Below are 17,500 nucleotides of genomic sequence, written 5' to 3'. Positions count from 1 at the left end.
GATCTTGGCATGCGCTTCTAGATACCCACACTCATGATCAGCCTGCATCACGAGTACATCGAACATAAGGCCTTGGGGCCTAATGCAAACTCGATCGAGTACGAGGCATGACGATGCCACGCACCAATCCGCCAAGCGCTGGGGCTTGGTCATCCAAGGAGCAAGATGCCCCATGGACTGATCCACAAGTTGTACACCTCGCGAGGGCAACCGAAGTCGCCCCGGCACGAACCGATGGAAGACCTAGAGAATGGCCTACCCACAAGACGTACCGTGGTGCAGAAGGGCAAACAGTATAGGTAGCCCCCTGCACCGGTCCGTACGCGTAATACATGTGGGAACCCAACCCTACATGCACTGTCTTTGGCCCCCATCCTCGACCAAAGAAACTGGAGCATCCCTATGGATAGCTCGCAGTCCGTACCCAAAGCTCCCTTAGGGCACGCCTACAAGTTGAAGTATGATTTCCTACTGTGTGCAACAGATGCACAAGCAAGTCCTCTTGCAACCCATGAACAAGCCACCAAGGCTCCTGCCCACACCTGCTGGGCCTAACCGGGGAGGAGTCAGCAAGTCACGGGGTCAACTCCTCCTATAGAGTTTGGCTAACCAACCAGCTTTGCGGCGAGTGGCGACCAAAGGTGCTATAAACAACACATTTCCAAGACGCAAAGAGATGAGACAAGACGGGATGGATTTTAATACCGGTTGTGTCTTGAACTGTTTCCCCGTGACACTCCCCCACCTGATAACGTCGACGCCCTCGTTGACACTGAACGCTCTGTGAAGCTCAGTTCCATAATAACAATGACTTCTCAATCTTGAAAACAGCTACCACTGGTACTTCGACAATCAGTGCATTCTGACTTCTACTGCATACCACACTGCCTCATGTTCTGCCAATCACTGCACTATAGCTCTGCTGGAGTTATCTTCAACAACGATGGTTTTCCCGAACTCCATCAAACTAGGCGAAGGTTTTCTGACGGTGCCTACAAATGCTGTGGATGACGTGCCATCACTTTCGGCACTGAAGGTTATGGCTCACCTACAACCGGATGACGTGCCACCACTTTCGGCACGGAAGGTTATGGCTCACCTACAACCGGATGACGTGCCACCACTTTCGGCACGGAAGGTTTTGGCTCATCTACAACCGGGTAGCGTGCCATCACTTTCAGCACGGAAGGTTTTGGCTCACCTACAACCAGATAACGTGCCATCACTTTCGACACGGAAGGTTTTTGGCTCACCTACAAAAGGATAACGTGCCATCACTTTCAGCATGGAAGGTTTTGGCTCACCTACAACCGGATAACGTGCCATCACTTTCGGCATGGAAGGTTTTGGCTCACCTACAACCGGATAGCGTGCCATCACTTTCGGCACGGAAGGTTTTGGCTCACCTACAACCGGTGATGATGGTTCTGAGCATTCCACCAAACTCCATAGGGCAGAGCGACCAAACTTGAATCCTTCCCTCAAGCAACTCTCAAGTTCCTCCTTAGCTACACTCGAGCTTCCTCTGGAGTGGTCTTCCGAAATGGCCAACTTGCACCGCTTCGTCTCTCCCTGAACGTGCCACCACTTCTGGCACAGCACCTGCCTCACTTTCAGCCAAGTGCAGCACTTGCCACCCGCAACATGCAAGCCAACCACGGAGTCCACAAGCACTCCCAAACAAAGAGACCACCACATCAGTCTCGCCTCCTCCTGAGGCCAAGAATCCCCTGTTGGGATCAATCAATGCGACGCTTAGTCTTGCCTGCTTCGGTTCAACACCATAGTACTTGATTTGAACAATCAACCCTTATGCCACAAATGGTCTCCTTGGGCACTTGTGGCTAGTACTCACACTGCTAACCACCCAAATATTCCATAATTCAGATTGAGCTGTCCTTTCAATTTCGACAAACAAAGAGATTCTAAAGCAGCAAGAAACACACAAACATACCATGTCATCCCATACCAACACAGTCTGCCCATATGCCATCTGAGCTCACCACACTGTCCCATATCAGCACAGCAAACCCATTATCAAATCTAAGCAGCCTTGGCGTTCGTTCCAAGGTCTTTCTGAGAAGAGCATCACGCATGCTCGATTGTCATTGTGAACTGCCATAAAAGTACTTCAGTCATTTACCAGCTCTTCATCCTGAGCATGTCTGCTAGTTCGTCAAACTGGTTATGCCATCACACTGAGCAAGCAAATTCACTTCGATGAGCGCTTTGGTGCTGACTTGTTCAACACCTCATCTGATAGGGGAAGGCTTATGTCAGCAGCCAACCCTTTGTCATAGCAAGCCCTTAAGGCCATATGCTAACACATCAATCTTTAGCCAACACTGCAACGGAGCATTCACAACTCCCCAACTGCCACTTCCGATCTCACACATCGGTGGGTCACTGAAAGATGCCAACCTGTTCGCTGATGGTTGCAGCTCTGACACTGTATCAAGCTTCAGGAAAATCCGTTCAGCAATGCTTGAACAAACACTGATGGTACTAATCTTTCCAGGCCATCGCGCCTCTGTTGCGTGACTGAAGTAGAATAAGGGAGAGTCCACCGAAAGGAACATACCCACACAATTTTAGCTCTTCTTCGGCTGACTAATGGACTTTCAAAGTGTTAGATTCAAAGACATTCGCAACTTAGCACTTCCAACATGGTGTGCTAACATTCAAGCTCTTTCCAACGCTGCCACAATAGAAAGCATTTTCCGTTCCTTTGTACAAAGCAACATGCACTAGAGATGCGCTAATCATAGCCGCAAACACTGCCACTTGCTGCAACTATGCCAGCACAGACACCAACTGTATCATAGCTCCTTGAAAAACTCCTGATTCATAACTGCTTTGATACCAACTGTCATGGCCCAAATATTTGAGCAGCGGAATAACCCGTGCGGCGCCCCAACATGCACAAATGCTAGGGCAAGCCTTCAATCGTGCAAGGCTTTAAAGGCCCTACACGCCAACACCCCTTGATGCTTCGAATGTGCACACAAACTCTAAGCTGTTCAACAGGCTACTTGGCTCAGATCTTGCCATGCGCTTCTAGATACCCACACTCATGATCAGCCTGCATCACGAGTACATCGAACATAAGGCCTTGGGGCCTAATGCAAAGTCCATCGAGTACGAGGCATGACGATGCCACGCACCAATCCGTCAAGCGCTGGGGCTTGGTCACCCAAGGAGCAAGATGCCCCATGGATTGATCCGTAAGGTGTACACCTCGCGAAGGCAACCGAAGTTGCCCCGGCACGAACCGATGTAAGACCTAGAGAATGGCCTACCCACAAGACGCACCGCGGTGCAGAAGGGCAAACAGTATAGGTAGCCCCCTGCACCGGTCCTTACGCGCAATACATGTGGGAACCCAACCCTACATGCACTGTGTTTGGCCCCCATCCTCGACCAAAGAAACTGGAGCATCCCTATGGATAGCTCGCAGTCCGCACCCAAAGCTCCCTTAGGGCACGCCTACGAGTTGAAGTATGATTTCCTACTGTGTGCAACAGATGCACAAGCAAGTCCTCTTGCAACCCATGAACAAGCCACCAAGGCTCCTGCCCACCCCTGCTGGGCCTAACGGGGGAGGAGTCAGCAAGTCACGGGGTCAACTCCTCTTATAAAGTTTGGCCAACCAACCAGCTTAGCGGCGAGTGGCGACCAACGGTGCTATAAACAACGCATTACCAAGACGCAACGAGAAGAGACGGGATGGATTTTAATACCGGTTGTGTTCTGAACTGTTTCCCCGTGATGCTAGTGTGCAAGGCTAGTGCCCAAGGGTTGTGTGCAAGGCTTGTGTGCAAGGCTAGTGCGCAAGGCTAGTGCCCAAGGCTAGTGTGCAAGGCTTGTGTGCAAGGCTAGTGCACAAGGCCAGTGTCCAAGGCTTGTGTGCAAGGCTAGTGTGCAAGGCTTGTATGCATGGCTTGTGTGCAAGGCTAGTGTCCAAGGCTTGTGTGCATGGCCTGTGCGCAAGGCTTGTGTCCAAGGCTTTTGTGCAAGGCTTGTGCGCAAGGCTAGTGTGCAAGGCTTGTGCGCATTGGCAGGTAGCCCACCAGCATGCACGATCCAAATGCCACTCACGCGCCAACACGGTGCCTGCCAAACAATGTCTCCCCGACCCAACTGCTATTTAGCAATGGGGCCAGAAATGGCACTTCTAAGCGACCCGCTGTGCGCGGAAGTTAGTAGAGGGGAAGGGGAAGGGACACACGGGACGAGGAATTTCGTGCAAAGGAGAAGGCGAGCGAAGACCAAGCCAAGAGTAGTGACCCCCACGGTTGAGGCAAGCCAACGATGGCGAATGGAATGGGGAAGGGGAGACAAAGATGGGGAAGGTCATTGGAGATCCTGTAAGCAAGCCCAAGATAAAAGCAAATCGAACAAGAGAAAGCTCACAAGTACGAAGAAAAGGAACCCTTGTGCGCGCAATGGCGGAGGCACAACCACCCAACCAAGCCGGCAGCGACCACCGTAGGTGTTACACAATGGCAGGGGAAGCTGCCAAGCCTGGCATGGTGTGCACTCACAACCAATCAACGGACATAGGTCATGCGTCATGGGGGGGATCTAGCAAGGCCAAGCCGATGATGGGGAAGGGAATACGGAATTGGAGGATATAGCAAGGGCAAGCCAGAGATGGGGAAGGTCATGGAGGATCTTGGAAGCAAGCGCAAGACAAGAGCGAATCGGACAAGGGGAAGCTCACAAGTACGAAGAAAAGGGACCCAACCAAGCCACAGGGTGTAAACAAACGTGCAACCCAGTACCCACAAGGGCAGGGGTAAGCCGCCAAGCCTAGCAAGGTGTGCTCCCAAAACCAAACAACGCACAAAGGGTGTGAACACGGCCAAATCAGTGACGCCATGGCCTACTCGCCCACGGCCCTCTATATGCCTAACCTTGGCAACTGTAGTCCATTCCTCACCATATGCCATGGCCTTGTGCCCATGGTCTTCGCAAGACAGCGTCCAAGGCGCCCGAAAGGCCAAGAGAACCCAAACCTGGCCGACACTTGCAATCGCACATGCTCTCTGCAACAAACCATCAATGCCACCCAACGGCGCCAACACGAGCAGTCATCCGCGGTCCCCTGGCCCTGCGCACGTTTGTCTTTGAAACCGAGAATCAATGCCACGGAAAGTGCCGGGGTGCCAGCTAGAGCCACCATCCGACGTGCCATGTCTTTGCTCCCATGGTCTTCGCAACCGAGCATTCGTGACACCAGACGGGGCCAGGACACCAACCCTTCCGACACGAGCATTCGCGCATTTTCTTTTGAGCCGGCCATCAATGCCACACAACGGCGCCAGCACGAGAAAAATCATCCGCGGTGCAGTGGCCTTTTGTCTTTGGAACCAACCATCAATGCCACGGGAAGTGTCGGAGTCCCGGCATCTGCGGAGCCATGTCATTGCTCCCTTGGTCCTTGCAGCGGGGCATCCCGGGCACTCGCAACCATTGCAAGCAAGCAAGAAAGCAAGAAACCAAGTAAGTAAGTAAGTATTACATATAAGGGCAAGACATGCGGGGAGATCTGTGAAACGTGCATTCTGGAGCAATGCGCTTGCCTATCGGGGCACACGCGTACATACCGGGGCATACCGAGCCCTATTGGGGCACATGCGTGCATATCGGGGCATACTGGGCCTATCGGGGCATCCGCAGGTATACCGAGGCATACCGAGTCTATCCGGGCATATGTGTTCATACCGGGGCGTAACGGGCCTATCGGGGCATACGTGCTCATATCCGGGCCAAAAATGCCCAAAACTTGTGCATTCCAGTGCCCACCAGCGTGCATATCCTGCAAAAGCGCCCAAAACTTGCGCAACCTTGGTCCATTCCTATCTATATGCCTAACCTTGGCAACCGTGGTCCATTCCTCACTAATTTGCCATGGCCTTTTGCCCATGGTCTTCGCAAGACAGCGTCCAAGGCGCCCGAAAGGCCAAGGGAGCCCAACCTAGCAATGCCCTGCTATGGCAAGGCAAGGCCAAGCATTTCGGTGCCTATCCGGGCAAAAACACCCAAAGCATGCGCATTCCTTAGCCTATCCAGGCAAAAACGTCCAAAACCAGCACATTCCAGTGCCTATCCGGGCAAAACCGCCCAACACCTGCACATTCCAGCGCCCACCAGCATGCCACCCTCCTATAGGGTTTGTGCAACCAACGAGCCTAACCACCAGTGCCAACCAAAGGTGCTGTTAGCGACGACTTCTGAAGACGCGACGAGACGAGACGGGTTTGCGCCTAGACGCGACGAGACGATGCGGGATCTGCGCCCAAGAATGCCTAGACCCATCGACTTGATGCTGGATCTGCCCACCCAAGCATGCCTAGTGTGCAAGGACTGTGTGCAAGGCTAGTGTCCAAGGCTAGTGTGCAAGGCTTGTGCGCAAGGCTAGTGCGCAAGGCTAGTGTCCAAGGCTAGTGTGCAAGGCTTGTGTGCAAGGCTAGTGCGCAAGGCTAGTGCCCAAGGCTTGTGTGCAAGGCCCGTGTGCAAGGCTTGTACGCATGGCTTGTATGCATGGCTTGTGTGCAAGGCTAGTGTCCAAGGCGTGTGCGCATGGCCTGTGCGCAAGGCTTGTGTGCAAGGCTAGTGTTCAAGGCTTGTGTGCATTGCTTGAGTCCGTGGTGCCATGGCCCAACGAGGTCAACACAAGCAAGCCATGGCCCTGCGCCCATGGTCTTTGCAACCGACCATCAATGCCACGGAAAGTGTCGGGGCGCCAGCACAAGCAAACCATCATCCGACGTGCCAAGGCTTTGCACCCATGGTCTCCGCAACTGAGCATCCGTGCCCCCCGACTGGGCCAGGACACCAAGGGGCTGGTGTGCAACGCTTGTGTGCATGGGTAGTGTGAAAGGGGCTGGTGTGCGGAGCTTGTGTGCATGGCTTGTGCGCATGGCTAGCGTGCAAGGCTAGTGTGCATGGCTAGGGTGCAAGGCTCGCATGCGAGGCTAGTGTGCATGGCTAGCGGAGCATGGCTAGTGTGCGAGGCTGCGTGCAAGGGAAGCGTGCAGGGCGAGTGTGCGAGGCCACTGTGCACGGTGCCAGCACTAGCGAGCCATCATCCGCGTTGGTCTTGGCTTGTTAGGCCTGGACACGAGCAGTCGCGCATTTTCTTTGCAACCGACCATCAATGCCGCCCAACGGGGCCAGCACGAGCAATCATCAGCGGTGCCCTGGCCTCTTGCCTGTTTGTCTTTGCAACCGGACATCATTGCCATGGCAAGCCAAGACCAGTGTGCGAGGCCAGTGTGCATGGACGGTGCCCCCCGGGGAGCCAACACGAGCGAGGCATCCTCCGCGGTGCCGTGGCTTGATTGGCCTTGGCTTGTGTGTGTGTTTCTGTTGGGGGTTGGGGGGGGGGGGGGGGGCGAGGGCATCTGGGAAGCCATGGCATGCCACGTGTCACGGGGAAACAGTTCAGGACACAAGCGGTATTAAAATCCATCTCGTCTCGTCTCGTTGCGTCTTGGAAATGCGTTGTTTATAGCACCTTTGGTCGCCACTGGTGGTTAAGGGGGTTGGTTGGCCAAACACTATAGGAGGAGGTGACCCTGTGACTTGTGACTTCTCCCCCGTTAGGCCCAGCAGGTGTGGGCAGGAGCCTTGGTGGCTTGCTCATGGGTTGCAAGAGGACTTGCTTGTGCATCTGTTGCACACAGTAGGAAATCATACTTCAACTCGTAGGCGGGCCCTAAGGGAGCTTTGGATGCGGACTGCGAGCTATCCATAGGGATGCTCCAGTTTCTTTGGTTGAGGATGGGGGCCAAAGACAGTGCATGTTGGGTTGGGTTCCTACATGCATTGCGCGGCGGACCGGTGCAGGGGGCTACTTATACTGTTTGCCCCTCTGCACCGCGGTACGTCTCGTGGGTAGGCCATTCTCTAGGTCTTCCATGGGTTCGTGCCGGGGCGACTTCGGTTGCCCTCGCGAGGTGTACACCTTGCGGATCAGTCCATGGGGCGTCTTGCTCCTTGGATGACCAAGCCCTAGTGCTTGGCGGATTGGTGCGTGGCATCGTCATGCCTCGTACTCGATGGACTTTGCATTAGGCCCCAAGGCCTTATGTTCGATGTACTCGTGATGCAGGCTGATCATGAGTGTGGGTATCTAGAAGCGCATGTCAAGATCTGAGCCAAGTAGCCTGTTGAACAGCTTAGAGTTTGTGTGCACATTTGAAGCATCAAGGGGTGTTGGCGTGCAGGGCCTTTAAAGGCTTGCACGATTGAAGGCTGGCCCTAGCATTCGTACATGTTGGGGCGCCACACGGGTTATTCCGTTGCTCAAATATTTGGCCCGTGACAGTTGGTATCAGAGCAGAATGTCCAAGCTATGTATTCAGAGTGGGCTTTGAGAATTGGTGCCAGATGGTATCTAGTGCCAGATCAGAGCATGTTGTGAATCAAGAGTTTTCAAGGAGCTATGATACAGTTGGTGTCTGTGCTGGCATAGTTGCAGCAAGTGGCAGTGTTTGCGGCTATGATTAGTGCATCTCTAGTGCATGTTGCTTTGCACAAAGGAACGGGAAATGCTTTCTGTTGTGGCGGAGTTGGAAAGAGCTTGAATGTTAGCACTCCAAGTTGGAAGTGCTAAGTTGCGGATGTCTTTGAATCTAACACTTTGAAAGTCCATTAGTCAGCCGAAGAAGAGCTGAAATTGCGTGGGTATGTTCCTTTCGGGAGACTCTCCCTTATTCTACTTGAGTCGCGCAACAGAGGCACGATGGCCTGCAAAGATTAGTACCATCAGTGTTTGTTCAAGCATTGCTCAATGGATTTGCTCGAAGCTTGATACAGTGTTAGAGCTGCAACCGTCAACGAACAGGTTGGCATCTTTCAGTGACCCACCGATGTGTGAGATCGGAAGTGGTAGTTGGGGAGTTGTGAATGCTCCGTTGCAGTGTTGGCTAAACATTGATGTGTTAGCATATGGCCTTAAGGGCTTGCTATGAAAAAAGGGTTGGCTGCTGGCATAAGCCTTCCCCTATCAGATGAGGTGTTGAACGTGTCGGCACCAAAGCGCTCATCGAAGTGAATTTGCTTGCTCAGTGTGATGGCATAACCAGTTTGACAAATTAGCACACATGCTCAGGATGAAGAGCTGGTCAATGACTGAATTACTTTTATGGCAGTTCACAATTACAATCGAGCATGCATGATGCTCTTCTCAGAAAGACCTTGGAACGAACGCCAACGCCGCTTAGATTTGATAATGGGTTTGCTGTGCTGATATGGGATAGTGTGGTGAGCTCAGATGGCATATGGGCAGACTGTGTTGGTATGGGACGACATGGTATGTTTGTGTGTTTCTTGCTGCTTTAGAATCTCTTTGTTTGTCGAAATTGAAAGGACAGCTCAATCTGAATGATGGAATATTTGGGTGGTTAGCAGTGTGAGTACTAGCCGCAAGTGCCCAAGGAGACCATTTGTGGCATAAGGGTTGATTGTTCAAATCAAGTTCTATAGTGTTGAACAGAAGCAGGCAAGACTAAGCGTCGCGTTGATTGATCCCAACAGGGGATTCTTGGCCTCAGGAGGAGGCGAGACCGATGTGGTGGTCTCTTTGCTTGGGAGTGCTTTTGGACTCCGTGGTTGGCTTGCACTTTGCGGGTGGCAAGTGCTGCACTTGGCCGAAAGTAAGGCAGGTGCTGTGCCAGAAGTGGTGGCACATTCAGGGAGAGACGAAGCGGTGCAAGTTGGCCATTTCGGAAGACCACTCCAGAGGAAGCTCGAGTGTAGCTGAGGAGGAACTTGAGAGTTGCTTGAGGAAAGGATTCAAGTTTGGTCGCTCTGCCCTCATGGAGTTTGGTGGAGTGCTCAGAACCATCATCACCGGTTGTAGGTGAGCCAAAACCTTCCGTGCCGAAAGTGTTGGCACGTTAACCGGTTGTAGGTGAGCCAAAACCTTCCGTGCCGAAAGTGATGGCACGCTACCCGGTTGTAGGTGAGCCAAAACCTTCCATGCCGAAAGTGATGGCATGTTATCCGGTTGTAGGTAAGCCAAAACCTTCCGTGCCGAAAGTGATGGCACGTTATCCGGTTGTAGGTGAGCCAAAACCTTCCGTGCCGAAAGTGATGGCACATTATCCGGTTGTAGGTTAGCCAAAACCTTCCATGCCGAAAGTGATGGCGTGTTATCCGGTTGTAGGTGAGCCAAAACCTTCCGTGCCGAAAGTGGTGGCACGTCATCCGGTTGTAGGTGAGCCATAACCTTCCGTGCCGAAAGTGATGGCACGTCATCCACAGCGTTTGTAGGCACCGTCAGAAAACCTTCGCCTAGTTTGATGGAGTCCGAGAAAACCATCGTTGTTGAAGATAACTCCAGCAGAGCTATAGTGCAGTGATTGGCAGAACTTGAGGCAGTGTGGTATGCAGTAGAAGTCAGAATATGCTGATTGTCGAAGTACCAGTGGCAGCTGTTTCCAAGATTGAGAAGTCATTGTTACTGTGGAACTGAGCTTCACAGAGCGTTCAGTGTCGACGAGGGCGTCGACGTTATCAGGTGGAGGAGTGTCACGGGGAAACTGTAAGCCCAAGGGTCTACTCTCCTATCTTGTTTTGATGATTCTAAACATAATTGATTGTGTTTTTGAATACTAATCAATTTGCTTTGAAGTGTTGTGTTTGAGATAGGATTGATCATTGAAGAAACCAACACACAACATGGTCATGCTTGGAGATATCCCATACAAGAGTCAAAGGAGCTAAGTGAAGCTCACCTCATCTCTCAAGCAAGCATACACAAGATGGAAGATCAATTGAAGACCAAGACTAAAGAGAAGTTGAAAGCTACATAGGTATCATTGTACATCCTTTCTCTTTAGATTTCCAAGTCAAGGCAAAGTGTTTTCAAAATGTTTTTCAAAGAACACTTAAGAACTTAAAATGGATTAGTGAATGGTTATGTGATGGACCAACATGTTGGGACCCTCATAAACATTCCAAAATAATCATAGGAGATGAGTTCCAAAAGCCAAAAATCAAACAAGAAATAAAATCTCAAAATATGTGGATTTTTAGGCTTCTCGGAACTCCGAGATTTTTCTCGGAGCTCCGAGCTCGGAACTCCGAGAAAAGGTCCAGTAGCGTCTGGACATTTTCTCGGAACTCCGAGAAATTTTCTCGGAGTTCCGAGAAAATGGTCCAGTAGAAAAATTCCATTTTCTGGCCGTTGTCTCGGAACTCCGAGAATTCTCGGAACTCCGAGAATGGTTCTCGGAACTCCGAGAACCCTGCGACAGCTCAGAATATAGCCGTTGGGATTTGAATTAACTCTTATTTTTTGATATTTCCACCCCCAAACGGTCATATTCTTTGGAGAGGCTATAAATACAATATGTAGAGAAGTTTTTCTCTCTCTCTTGATCATTTGAAAAACATCTTTGAGCATCAAAGAAAACTTGCAACCTATTATTGCTTGAGATTTTGTTTTCCCCAAACCTTCCTTGCAACTTGCAAATCTATTTGAGTTGGGATTTTAGAGCTTTCACTTGCAACCATCATTGAAGAGCAATCAAGGATCTACAAAGAGCATCAAGCTTTCAAGAAGAAGCCAAGCTATCAATCTTTCATATCTTGTATAGGTGGCTAGAGCATTCCGTTTTTAATTCCCTAGAGAGCAACCGCTTAGAACTCGGCGGAGAAGGAGAGTCTTTGTAAAGGTGTAAGGGCATCCTTGTTTAATATCCCTTGGAATTGTAATCGCCTCGGAGCCGGGCATCGTGGAGGTCTCCAATAGTGGAATCCCTCAAGTGCGACCTTGAGTAGAGTGGAGTAGGCCGTTGGCCGAACCACTATATATCGGTGTGTCATTTCTCACTCTTGCATTTCCATTATTGTTTGATTTGGCATTTCATTTTGTTTTTCAAATTATATTTGCACTAACCAAATATTTAATTAAGTGAAGAAAAATTCCAATTAGGGTTCATAGGTAATTTTGAAAAGGCCTAATATTGAGTTAAATTCAATTCACCCCCCCTCTTGATTATTTCAGAAACAGTTCAGGACACAACCGGTATTAAAATCCATCTCGTCTCGTCTCGTTGCGTCTTGGAAATGCGTTGTTTATAGCACCTTTGGTCGCCACTGGTGGTTAAGGGGGTTGGTTGGCCAAACACTATAGGAGGAGGTGACCCTGTGACTTGTGACTTCTCCCCCGTTAGGCCCAGCAGGTGTGGGCAGGAGCCTTGGTGGCTTGCTCATGGGTTGCAAGAGGACTTGCTTGTGCATCTGTTGCACACAGTAGGAAATCATACTTCAACTCGTAGGCGTGCCCTAAGGGAGCTTTGGGTGCGGACTGCGAGCTATCCATAGGGATGCTCCAGTTTCTTTGGTTGAGGATGGGGGCCAAAGACAGTGCATGTTGGGTTGGGTTCCTACATGCATTGCGCGGCGGACCGGTGCAGGGGGCTACTTATACTGTTTGCCCCTCTGCACCGCGGTACGTCTCGTGGGTAGGCCATTCTCTAGGTCTTCCATGGGTTCGTGCCGGGGCGACTTCGGTTGCCCTCGCGAGGTGTACACCTTGCGGATCAGTCCATGGGGCATCTTGCTCCTTGGATGACCAAGCCCTAGTGCTTGGCGGATTGGTGCGTGGCATCGTCATGCCTCGTACTCGATGGACTTTGCATTAGGCCCCAAGGCCTTATGTTCGATGTACTCGTGATGCAGGCTGATCATGAGTGTGGGTATCTAGAAGCGCATGTCAAGATCTGAGCCAAGTAGCCTGTTGAACAGCTTAGAGTTTGTGTGCACATTTGAAGCATCAAGGGGTGTTGGCGTGCAGGGCCTTTAAAGGCTTGCACGATTGAAGGCTGGCCCTAGCATTCGTACATGTTGGGGCGCCGCACGGGTTATTCCGTTGCTCAAATATTTGGCCCGTGACACAAGGCTGAGCCGGTCCAGGCCTATCAAGCCAGGCGAACCCGTGCATATTGGTGGGAGGAAACTAGTGAGGCCTTGCCAACATCGCCCGAGCCTAGGCAAGCTGTGCACGACCAAGGGGGGGCATCCGGCAAGCCAAGACCGAGCAGGCCCAAGCGTATCAAGCCAAGCAACGCCGTGCATATTACACAGAGGAAAGTAGCTAACGGCACATCCAGGTAGGAGCTCTAGCCTCCGATGCACATTTTCAAGTTTGCGGAAGGGGCGGGATTATGTTGAGGGAGGGACGAATCGATGCGACGTAGGGCTGAATCTCAGTGGATCGTGGCAGCAAGGCCACTCTGCCACTTACAATACCCTGTAACGTATTTAAGTTGTCTGCAAAGGATTCTGCCCGCCGTTCGATATGAATTACGCTTTAAGGCGGCCCACCACGGCTCATCCGCCGTAGAGGCTTCACCAACGACACAGGCCCATGGGGGCCGAAAGGCCCCTACTACGGGTCAGCAAACAAACGGCGGGTGTGGGACCCGATCCCGCGAGAGGGGTGGGGCGTGAGCCGCCACGCTCTCTCTCTTGGTCTCTCGTACCCACGCGATTGGCGTGTACATTTTAATATTGATTTTAATTCGTCTTTTATGTGAACTTGGGATCACTAAGGCAATCCGAATTCCACACAAAAGAGACTGACAGAGTTGCCACCTAGATGTGGGATCTAGGACCCATGATTAACCAGAAATCTAGACTTGCTACCTGGTTACAAGAATGGAAGGTATGGGGATTTATCCACCACATGCACCATTCCTGCCCGATAATCGGTCTTCGATTCCAAAAGCTAACTCTTTTGAATTTATTTTAAATGGCTCATTCAACTCTCTGTTAATGTGCTAACTACGGGACATACATCCTATGATCTAATTTCAATGTGAATCCTAAATGTGTATCTTGATTTCTTAATTTGTCTGGATTCAATCTAAGTGAAAGTTCTCCTAAAATTCTAATTTCATGGAAAATCCTAAATGATTTAATTAAGAATGTACAAGAAAATTAATATACAAAAACCCCACCATTTGTTGTGGAGCCGACTCGCGGTTGGTATGCCATCAGACATCCAAGCTGCCTACGTACCCAAGCCTCACTGGGATCAGAGTCGACGTAGTTCGGTGCACCTAAGCTAAGCTACTTATGCCTAACTCAACTAAGACACCGATCTAGACTGATTTGGCTGTTTCAACAGTTTTAAGAGGAGTTATTTAATTCAAGTTGAGGATTTTATTATCCTAGGATTTCATCTAAGATGTTATATGATTCTTATCTAAATGCAAGTTGTTCCTTAGACTAATGCAGGTTAGCCTACATCCTAGTTTACTAGGCTTGTCCTAGGGAAAGATTGGGTGACTAGTGTAACTAGACCTAGGGCACGGTTGCTATCCATAGCAAGTGTCCGTGATGAGGCTGGACTCCTAACTCTAGGACTCCCTAAAACTTAGGACACGACACGACACCAGTGTTCCTAAATTGGGCTCTAATGCTTCTTACGACGGAAACCATAATCCAATGGTTCCGAGAGACACGAGATGAATCGATTTCAGTTCTTGAAGTTAATGAATTTCAGATTTTAAGGATTTTCAGTTTATGGACAATTAAGGAATACCAATGGTTCTAGGGTTCACCAATTTTAGCTTAGAATAACATCCAAGGAAGGGAATCGTGCGCTCTTTCCTTGTTTAATTTAATACTTAGGTTATAGCATCTTATTGCCTGGCATATCTCAGGATTTCCGTGGACAGTAACCTCGGAGCCAATAGCATGCTATAGCTTAAATATTCAAATTGTCAAAGATCGAGTGCAATAGGGATACGATTATGGATGCACTGGCCATTTTTCCAGGGAAATTTAAAGATCCTAAGATTTCTGTTTCACCGGATTAAGAAATTAATATGTGACAGAATTTTAAGGTTCTTTAGAAACTTTGTGATGATTTTTAATTAATTTCGAATTTTCAATGGAATTTATCAATTTTAAACATATGAGTGATTTTACAAGTGAAATTGTTGTAAACGAAATCAAAATGAGTTGAAATTTCTACAGCAACAAGATAGGAATGTATGTAGCTTACTGGATGAGTTTTACAGATTTTCACATTAAGCTCATATTTAATTTTGAATTAACAATAATAGGACCAGATTGCAAAAATAACACAGTAACTATTATAAATAGAATTCTAAATTCATTGAAATTTCTACCGTAACAAGATATAAGTAAAAATAGCATTTTGTGAGATTTTCAATAATTTTAGAAACTATTTATTATCAATTTCGGATTTTTCAATTTTCAGACTAGATTATGAATTAACACTACATCCCATATGAAACAAGATCTAAATCACTTTAAAACTTTACAGAAACTATGAATATGGAAAATAAGACTACTGTAAAACTTTTGGGAATTTTGTCTGCGATCTGATGTCTGTAAAAATTCTCCCAAAATCTGATAATTTTCAAAGAAAGCATAAAATAATATACCAAAAAAAATCCAAAAATTCTCAAAAATTCATGATAGAATGTATCAGTATCGTATTATTTTCCCACGAAATTTCATTATTTCTTGGAATATTTTTAGTATATCTTTTATTTTTCTTCTTCGAAAAGATATTTTTAAAGAGTTTTCTATTTTTAAAACACGATTTTCGAGAAAATTACGACTCCGGAAAACTTCCTCCAACCTTATTCTGATGTGATGAACGCAAAAAAAATTTAAAATTTTAAAAAATAGATCATCCTGAGATGGCTATTTTTTTGAATTTCATAATTTCTCAGCCATTATTTTAAATAAAATTCTACTCTTAACTCAAATTGTAAAAAACCTTTGATCCAATGTCCGATCCGATCTGATAGTTATTTTACTCTATTTAGATAGATCATTGTATTAAATTTTGGGACAAAATGGAATTGAAACACTCATGCATATCATGATTTTAAGCACACACATTTAATATTGAGTTAAAATCATTTAAATGCTAAAAACCATGCAAAATACATAAAAAATACCAGATGATTCGGGAAAAATCTGAGAATAGGGTACCGACCTGTGATAGGGTTCCTCGCCGAATCCAAAAGCTGAAAAACCCGGAAAATCTCGCCGACGCTCGATCCGATGTCCGCTTTATTTTCTTCCTTTTCTTTCTCTCTTTTTGCTTTTCTGGTTTCCTCACTGTGGGGATAGAGAGTGCGAGAGATGGGGAGACATATAGAGTGAGAGAGAGAGACAGAAAGAGAGAGAAAGTAGTAGAGATAGTGAGGATAATAGAGAGAGATAGAATAATAGAGAGAGAGGCAGAGAGAGAGAACAGAAACAGAGAGAGATGGAGGGAGAGGATGCAGACACAGAGATGGAGAGAGAGAATAGAAAGAGAGTGATGAGAGGAGAGTGAGAGGCTGAGAGGCTGAGAGAGAGAGAGAGAGAGAGAGAGAGAGAGAGAGAGATAGAGAAATGAGAGAAAAACAGAGTGTGAGACACTCTGTTTTTTCTCTCGTTCTCTTCTTCTCTTCTTTTTTTTTTGTTTTTTTTTTAACAAGAATTAGGAGAGAGATAGGGATGAGTATATAGAAAGAGTGATGGGGAGATGGAGAATGGCAAGGAGAGTGTGAGATTAAAAGGGATATAGAAAGAGTGAGAGTAAGAGAAAGGGAGTGGGATGACAGAGGGAGTGTGGGAGATAGAGTGTGACAGAGAGAGTGTGGGAGATCAAGAACTGTTGAGAGTGCTGCTGTTTGGGATGGGTCGGGAGTCGAGAGATGGCCAGCTGTTTGAGAGAGGGAGAGATCTTTTTAAGAGAAAATGGAGAGTGCTCTGTTTTCTTGAGCGTGGGAGAAGGTGTGATGGAAAAACAGAGGGAGAGAGTGATGGGGAATACACAGAGCTGGGGAGGGCTTGAGGGAGATGCCGTGTGGGCTTGAGATGGATGCTCAGAGTTTTAAAGAGACGAGAGACATGCGAGATTGCTGCTGGGATAGAGAAACCGATGGAGGGAGAGAGAAAAGAGCCATCCCGGTCTGCTCTCCTTCCTCTCCTTTTTCTTCCCCTTTTTCTTTTCAGATCCTCCCATCCGTCCCCTGGTATTCCATCCTTTTTTAAAATCAACGAATTGGAAATTTTCCTCCTTTTGTTTGCCACGTGAGATACTTGCCCATTGTGTAAACAATACATGACCGAATAGAGACAAAAAATCAGTGGCATCTTTAGCAATTTCCATAATAGATTACAACTTTCTCTCCTTGTTAGATCATTGCCCTTTTTTATTTCGTCCATTTGGGAAACTCATCCTTCCATTCTTTTTTTCTTGCTATACTCTTGTCGAGCCCATGCATTTCAATTGAAAGCTGCCAAAATTGCCCAAAGATTCAAAATAGACCGGTTCTCGCTTTCTATATATAGTTTATACTTATTCTTAAGATCAAGCAAAACCCATGTGCGTCCCACCATTGTCACATTGTATATGCATTACTCCAAATAGAAGTTACTATGCCCAAACAAAAACATGGAAGATGGCCACTGCTTATGAAGCAATCTTGAATTGTAAGTGCAA

The sequence above is a fragment of the Tasmannia lanceolata genome, unplaced genomic scaffold, assembly GCF_043159265.1.
Source record: "Tasmannia lanceolata isolate RefF3 unplaced genomic scaffold, GAP_Taslan_0.1 ptg000038l, whole genome shotgun sequence".
In the NCBI taxonomy this organism is placed as follows: domain Eukaryota; kingdom Viridiplantae; phylum Streptophyta; class Magnoliopsida; order Canellales; family Winteraceae; genus Tasmannia; species Tasmannia lanceolata.
This window is presented reverse-complemented; position numbering follows the sequence as displayed.